An 8,644-nucleotide genomic window follows, 5' to 3' on the forward strand; every position below is an offset into this window, starting at 1 on the left:
ACCTGCGATGTTTGTTTATACCGTACATGGAGGTGGGACTTCAGAGGGACCTTCTGGATGTCCTGCATCACCCTCAGTTCACTATGTGCCTGTCTCCACTCTTAGATGAGTTTCTCTAGAAGCAAACCAAAGATGCTGGTGTCAATGAAAGTGATTTATCATGAAGTGATCCCAGGAAAACCGTAAGAGGACGGTGAAGTAAGACAGGGAAGGGAAGGAGGCCGAGAAGGGTGCAACATTATGTCCGGTTCCATGATGGGAGACTTTGGCTCCATCTTGCAGGAAAGCTCTGGGGACAATGTAATCGCATCTCAGAGTTGTCTCTAGAAGGAGTCAGGGGCTGAGGTATATCTCCTATGGTGTCTGTCAGTGGCCAAGGACTGCTCTGGATAGACCTCTCTGGTTCTCTGCCAGCTTGGTGGCAGCCCTCAGACAGAGACCACAGGTGCTGGCTGTTGGAGGTGAAAGTGGTTAAGGGCTCCAGGGAAATGAGTTGGGCAGTGCCATCCTCTGCTTCTTTTAAATGGGCAAAGTGAGAGAATGCTTACAGATGGAAAGCAGCTTCCAGTGCAGCGGATAATGTTTTAAAGAGGTGTGATCATCAGCTGTTGGGGCACCATACGGGACTGTACCCTACAGAATTTACCAAGAGCATTTTAAACCTAAAAAATCACAATGAAGCCATTTCTGTTTTTGAAAATCACTGATGATGTCTTCGATCAGAGCCAACCATACTTTGGTTAGACAAAAGACTTTTGCAGGTAAGGTAAGGCAGTTATGACACACATACAACCCTGGAGATTTTCCTGTCTATCCTGAGACATTTTGAAGCATAGTCGTAGCCCACTTTATTCTGAGTCCTTGGGTGGCTTCATGAGAGGTTCACTTCTGTAGGGGAAGAGAGTCTGATCTTTGATCTATCTCAGTATGGCAAAGACTCTGGAGACAGATTCTGGATTCAAATCCTGACTCATCATAACATGTTGTTTTGAGGATTAAATGAGTTAATGCATGTAAGTTTAGAACAATGTCAGGTGCATAATATTCAGTAAACATCTGCCATTATTACTATTACTTAAGAGATAAACAAGTAATTTGGAATTAGAGAAGAAAAGTTGTTACATAATACTTGTCAACTGTAAAGGTGCTTCTAATCCTCATTTAAGGGGTGAATGACAAGAACATGAAGCTGGATTTAGTAATGTGATATAAATAGAACATCTGTAGAAACACCACGTTGCGTGCCTCATGGAAACTTCTGTATCTTTGTCTTATAGTTGTCATCTGGGAACAAGTTGATATTCCATCTTCAGAGTCAGAGCGTTCAGTCTTCCTCTGTTCACAGGAGAGAAAGCCTGTGGTGGTTTCTGGCTGCCGTCTTCTTCCTGTGTCTTTCCGTGTAACAGAGCAGGGTGATCAGCAGCTGCTGATGACAGATGTCCCATGAGTCGAGGGGGAAGAGGGCTTTGGGAGCTGACATAGCAGCTCCATCAGACTCAGTATGCTTGAGTTCAAATGGAGGAGGAGTGAGCAAATTAGGCTGGAAAAGGTGAAAGATACCGCACTGTCTCTCATTTACTGCACGTCCTGACAGCCCAGGGCATTATAAGCAATAACTATTTAGGCGCAGGTGTTACCACAGTAGCCGCTGCACAAAAATGAGCTGTTAAAAAACACCGAGATTTGCAAATCATTAAAGATAACTGTGAACTCACAGTAGGCTGCGGTGCTTTTAAAATCACAAATTTGAGCTGCAATTGTAAAGCAACATTAGGAGACTGTACAGTAGCATAATTTTACTCTGGGGTTTTCAGAGTTTGAGAAAAGAGTCCTGTTGCTAAACCATCCATTGACTCCCGACTGGGCTGAGGGGAAGCTGGTGCAGTTTCTCTGTTAATAGAGAGAAACATGATGAAGAGGGCTCCCTGGTCATTATTTGCTGATCATAGCTTCTCAGCCACTATTCTTATAGCCAGGTTTTTATTGTGCTTACCTCTGAAGAATTGCTCGGAGCAAAGGTTCGTTGCTGTGATGAGCCATAGAGACAGTAGTAGTCTTGCTAGGAAGAGAAAGCAACAACTCTGCTTGTCATGGGCTATAATTTTGTTATAAAAATTTATCCAGGGTTGATAATTATCGTTTGATTTCCTGACTTTCTCAGATTCTGAAGTTTGACCTAGACCAAGACACCCATCAGAACACACTATATAATGCATTTTGAGCAGTATGGCATTTCAGAACCTGGACAATTTGAATAAATGATCTCTCTCTTAAACATAATTAATTATATGGACATCTAGTTGGGATAGGAGCAAAGGGAGGGCATTTAAAAATATTAAACTGGTAAAATAATTTAAAAATATGTCTCACTATTTTCTTTGGCATAGACAGAAAATATTTTTATAGTATTATCCATTTTTACCTTCTAATTCAATGCTGTTTTAGTATACCATTTCTCATATCTATTATTTAAAAGTTCCATTAGGGTTTTTAGATTCATTAGAATTTTATAACAGTATAAAATGTGATTATCGGCAGGGTACCATTTTTCTTCTTTATAATTAAAAATAGATTTTGTTCTTATTTTAAAGTACGTGATTGTTACAGGATATTAAGCAATATAGATAAGCAAAAGGAAGAAGAAGGACGTCTACCTACCACTCATTGATAACTCTTGTTTTCCTGGGCTAACACTCATCTCATTCATATGGGCTGGCTGTACAAACTGTTCAAACCTACCATTTGTTTTGATTGGTCAATGCTTGTGCTTCCCATTATTAAATATTTTTAACATCACCTTTGAAAAATTACTGTTCTATACTTTTGAATGTATCTTACTGAACCTTTAAGTATATGCTGCATATTATATATATATGTATAATTTTAAAATTAGCTGTATCAAGAGATAATCTACATATAAAAGGCACTGATTTTAAATGTATAGTTTGGTAAAGTTTGACAAATGCATATACTCAAGTAACCACTGCCACAATCACCACCCCTCCAAAATGCCTTTAGGCCACTTGGCAAGCCAATATCCCAAGCCACCAACCAGCCCAAGCAACCATGGATCTGTTTTTCATTGTTATAGTTTTGTCTTTCTTAGAATTTTATATAAATGGAATCATATGCTATGTACTCCTTTGTGCCTGGCTTTTATTTTCATGCAGAACAATGCTTTTTGAGATGCATCCATGCTGTTGTGTGATCAGTAATTCATTGATTTCTATTGTGGAGCAATATTCCATTGTATGGAAAAACACAATTTATTTCACCTGGTTTTTTTTTGTTTTGTTTTGTTTTTTGTTTTTGAGACAGAGTCTCACTCCATCACTAGGTGCCAGGCTCGAGTGCAGTGGTGCGACCTCAGCCCCCTGCAACTTCCACCTCCCAGGTTCAAGCAATTCTCCTGCCTCAGCCTCCCGAGCAGTTGGGACTACAGGCGCATGCCACCACGCCCAGCTAATTTTTTTTGTATTTTTAGTAGAGACAGGGTTTCACCATGTTAGCCAGGATGTTCTTGGTCTCTTGACCTCGTGATCCGCCCACCTCGGCCTCCCAAAGTGCTGGAATTACAGGCGTGAGCCACTAAGCTTGGCCATTTTACCTGTTGATGAGAATTCAAGTTATTTCTGGTTTTTAGTTATTCTGAATGCTATAAACATTCACATGCAGGTCTTTATGTGTACATACATTATAATTTCTCTAAATACTAAGGAATGGAATTGCTGTATCAAAGGATAAGTGTACGTTTAACTTGATAAGCAACTGCCAAACTGTTTGCCTGGTTGTACCATTTTTGCATTCCTACTAACAATGCGCGTGGTCTCTAGTTGCTCCACATCCTTGTCAATAATGGTATTGCCAGTACTTTTTAAAGCTGTTGTTTTGGATATATAGTGATACTTCATTATGGTTTATATTTGTATTTCCTGATGACTAACAATGATGAGGATCTTTTCATGTAATTTTGGCCATCAGTAAATCTTATTTTGTGAAGTGTCTTCAAATATTTAGCCCATTTTAAAATAATCTTATTAGGTTGTAAAAATTATTTGTATAGTCTGGATGCTTTGTCAGATATATGTATTGAAAATATTTCTGTTCAGATTGTGGTTTACCTTTTCATTTTCTTTCAATTATTTTTAGTTCTGGGGTACATGTGCAGGATGTGCAGGTTTGTTACACAGGTAAATGTGTGCCATGGTGGTTTGCTGCACCAATTAACCCATCACCTAGGTATTAAGCCCAGCATGCATTAGCTATTTTTCTTAATGCTCTCCCTTCCCCCACCTCACCTGCTGACAGGCCCCAGTGGTGTTGTTCCCCTCCCTGTGTCCATGTGTTCTCATTGTTCAGCTCCCACTTGTAAGTGAGAACGTGGTGCCTGGTTTTCTATTCTGTGTTAGTTGGCTGAGGATAATGGCTTCTACTTCATCTATGTCCCTGCAAAGAACATTATCTCATTCCTTTTTTATGGCTGCATAGTATTCCATGGTGTATACATACCACATTTTTTTAATCTAGTGTATTGTTGGTGGGCATTTGGGTTGATTCATGTCTTTGCTATTGTGAATAGTGCTGCAATGAACATAGGGGTGCATGTATCTTTAGTAATAGAATGATTTATATTCCTTTGGGTGTATACCCAGTAATGGGATTGCTGGACCAAATGGCATTTCTGGCTCTAGATCTTTAAGGAATCACTACACTGTCTTCCACAATGGTTGAACTAATTTACATTCCCACCAACAGTGTAAAGGTGTCCCTATTTCTCTGCAACCTCACCCACATCTGTTGTTTCTTGATTTAAAAAAATCAAGAAACATTAAATTAAAACCACAATGAGATAGCATCTCACACCAGTGAGAATGGAGATTATTTTTTAATAATCTCCATTCTCACTGGTGTGAGATGCTATCTCATTGTGGTTTTAATTTGCATTTCTCTGATGATTAGTGATTTTGAGCATTTTTTCATGTTTTTTGGCTGCATGAATATTTTATTTTGAGAAGTGTCTGATCATGTCTTTTGCCTACTTTTTAATGAGGTTTTTTGTTTTATTCTTGTAAATTTGTTTGTGTTCCTTGTAGATTCTGGATATTAGACCTTTGTCAGATGGGTTGCAAAAATTTTCTCCACTTTGTAGGTTGTCTGTTCACTCTGATGATAGTTTCTTTTGCTGTGCAGAAGCTCTTTAGTTTAATTAGATCCCATTTGTAAATTTTTGCTTTTGTTGTAATTGCTTCTGGCCATTTCATCTTGAAATCTTTGCCCATGTTCATGTCCTGAATGGTAATGCCTCGACTTTCTTCTAGGGTTTTTATAGTTAAGTCTTTAATACATCTTGAGTAAATTTTTGTATGAGATGTGAGGAAGGGATCCAGTTTCTATTTTCTGCATATGGATAGCCAGTTTTCCCAGCACCATTTATTAAATAGTGAATCCTTTCCTCATTGCTTGTTTTTTACAGGTTTGTTGAAGATCAGATGGTTGTAGATGGATGTATAGTCTTATTTCTGAGCTCTCTATTCTGTTCCATTGGTCCACGTGTCTGGTTTTGTATAAATACCATGCTATTTTAGTTATTGTAGTCTTATAGTTTGAAGTCCAAGTAGCATGATGCCTCCAGCATTGTTCTTTTTGCTTAAGATTGTCTTGGCTATATGAGCCCTTTTTTCCATATGAAATTCCATATGGTTTCATGTGAATTTTAAAATAGTTTTTTCTAATTCTGTGATGAATGTCAATGGTAGTTTAATGGGAATTGCTTTGAATCTATAAATTACTTTGGGTGGTATGGCCATTTTCATGATTTGATTTTTTCCCTATCCATGAGCATGGAGTATTTTTAAATTTGTTTATGTCTTCTTTGGTATCCTTGAGTAGTGGTTTGTAGTTCATCTTGAAGAAGTGCTTCGCTTCCCTTGTTAGCTGTATTCCTAGGCATTTTTTTCTCTTTGTAGCAATTGTGAATGGGAGTTCATTCATGATTTGGCTCTCTGCTTGCCTGTTGTTGGTGTATAGGAATGCCTGTGACTTCTGCACATTGATTTTGTTCCTGAGACTTTGCTGAAGTTGCTTATCAGCTTAAGCTTTTGGGCTGAGACCATGCGGTTTTCTAGATACAGGATCATGTCATCTGCAAACAAAGACAATTTGATTTCCCCTCTTCCTATTTGAATACACTTTATTTCTTTCTCTTGCCTGATTGTCCTGGCTAGAACTTCTAATACTATATTGAATAGGAGTGATGAGAGAAGCATCCTTGTCTTGTGCCAGTTTTTAAGAGAAATGCTTCCAGCTATTGCCCATTCAGTATGACATTGGCTGTGGGTTTGTCATAAACAGCTCTTATTATTTTGAGGTATATTCCTTCATTACCTAGTATATTAAGAGTTTTTCACATGAAGCCATGTTGAATTTTATCGGTCTTTTCTGCATCTATTGAGATAATCGTGGTTTTTGTCTTTAGATCTCTTTATGGGATGAATTATGTTTATTGATTTGCATATGTTGAAATAGCCTTGCATCCTGGGAATGAAGCCAACTTGATTATGGTGGATAAGCTTTTTGATGTGCTGCTGTATTTGGTTTGCCAGTATTTTATTGAGAAAATTTGCATTGATGTTCATCAGGGAAGTTTTCTTTTTTAGTTGTATCTCTGCCCGGTTTTGGTATCAGGATGATGCTGGCCTCATAGAATGAATTAGGGAGGAGTCACTACTTTTCAACTATTTGGCATAGTTTCAGAAGAAATGATATCAGCTCCTCTTTGTTATTTCTGGTCGAATTCAGCTATAAATCTGTCTGGTCCTAGACTTTTTTTGGTTGGTAGGCTATTTATTACTGCCTCGATTTCAGAACTTGTTATTCGTCTATTCAGGGATTCAATTTATTCCTAGTTCAGTCTTGGGAGGGAGTGTTCGTTAATAGTGAGTCAACTTGATTGGATTGAAGGATGCAAAGTATTGATTTTGAGTATGTCTGTGAGGGTGTTGCCAAAGGAAATTAACATTTGAACCAATGGGCTGAAGGCAGACCCACTGTTAATCTGAGTGGGCACCATCTAATCAGCTGCCAGCATGGTTAGAATATAAAGCAGGCAGAAAAATGTGAAAAGACTAGACTGGTCTAGCCTTCTACCCTACATCTTTCTCCCATGCTGGATGCTTTTTACCTTGAACATCAGACTCCAAGTTATTCAGTTTTGGGATTTAGACTGGCTCTCCTTGCTCCTCTGCTTGCAGATGGCCTGTTGTGGGACTTTGGGATCATGTGAGTTAATACTCAATAAACTCCCCTTTATATATCTGTCTATCCTATTATTTCTGTCTTTCTAAAGAACCTAACTAATACAGATTTTGATACTAATTGTGCTTAACACAATTAGACCCCAATATGCTAAGGACTCTACTTCTAATAGTATGAAGAACACTGATAGTCCTTGGCATGTACTGTTTAGACAGTTAGGCAAAATACTTGCATTTGACACTCCTGATTCACTGCTTTTGAGAGGCAAGGTATTTAGTGACTCTATACAAACACTATATGTGGAGAACCAAGAAACATAATGAAGATGGATGGTAGCTCCTAAGTTCAGTGGACAAAGTGATGAAAGAAAATGAACAACTCAGGAATTCTAACTCCCTGAGTTAGATTTGGCAGTTTAAATAGGAAGCAGATATGGAACCTCAAATCTGCTAAGATTACCCTGAGTAAGAGTCCTATCTCCTATAGAGAAAGAACTGAAATTGTGGAAACACAAACACAAACTCTTAACATGCAAGTGGATGAATTACAATGAAAAGTGCATGCACAGACTCACCAGATGTCTACTATTAAAGTGAGGGCGTTGATTGGAAAAAAATGGGACCCTGAAACTTGCAATGGGGACATTTGGGAGGACCCTGATGAAGCTGGGGACACTAAGTTTGAGAACTCTTCTGAACTGTTTTTGTCAGAAGGAACAGCTTCCCTCATATCCAGTAGTGGCAACATCCCCTCCCCGACTCATGGTGCCATCAGTCTTTCCACCTTTATCTGAGGAGATAAACCCTGTGCTACCTGGGGCAACAGTGATGGCCTGCCCTGAGGCAGTTGCCAGGCAAAATAATGTTGAATTTTCTTAGGAGCCACTGCCAAAACCCCTGTTTGCTTCTAGACCTATAACTACACTAAAGTCCCAGTAGGGCCCTGGAGGTGAGGTTGAGAATGTGATCCATGAGGAGGTATGCTACACTTGAAAAGAACTGTTTTGAGTTCTCTAATTTATGGAAACAGCAAACTGGAGAACAGGCATGGGAATTGATATTAAGGGTATGGGATAATGGTGGAAGGAACACAGAGTTGGATCAGGCTAGATGTATTGATTTGGGCCCACTAAATAGAGACTCTGCATTTAATGTTGCAGCTTTGGGAGTTAATAAAAGTTTTAACAGTTTATTTGCTTGGTTAGCTGAAATATGGATTAAAAGATTGCCCACTGTGAGCGAGATGGAAATGCCTGATTTCCCTTGGTTTCAAAGGCTTAGGGAGAGAAAGGGATCCAAAGGCTTAGGGAGATTGGGATGGTGGAGTGAATTAGTCACTTCAGATCTACTCATCCTAGCTGAGAAGGTCCAGAAGATATATACCCTTGACC

The sequence above is a fragment of the Saimiri boliviensis genome, chromosome 12, assembly GCF_048565385.1.
Source record: "Saimiri boliviensis isolate mSaiBol1 chromosome 12, mSaiBol1.pri, whole genome shotgun sequence".
In the NCBI taxonomy this organism is placed as follows: domain Eukaryota; kingdom Metazoa; phylum Chordata; class Mammalia; order Primates; family Cebidae; genus Saimiri; species Saimiri boliviensis.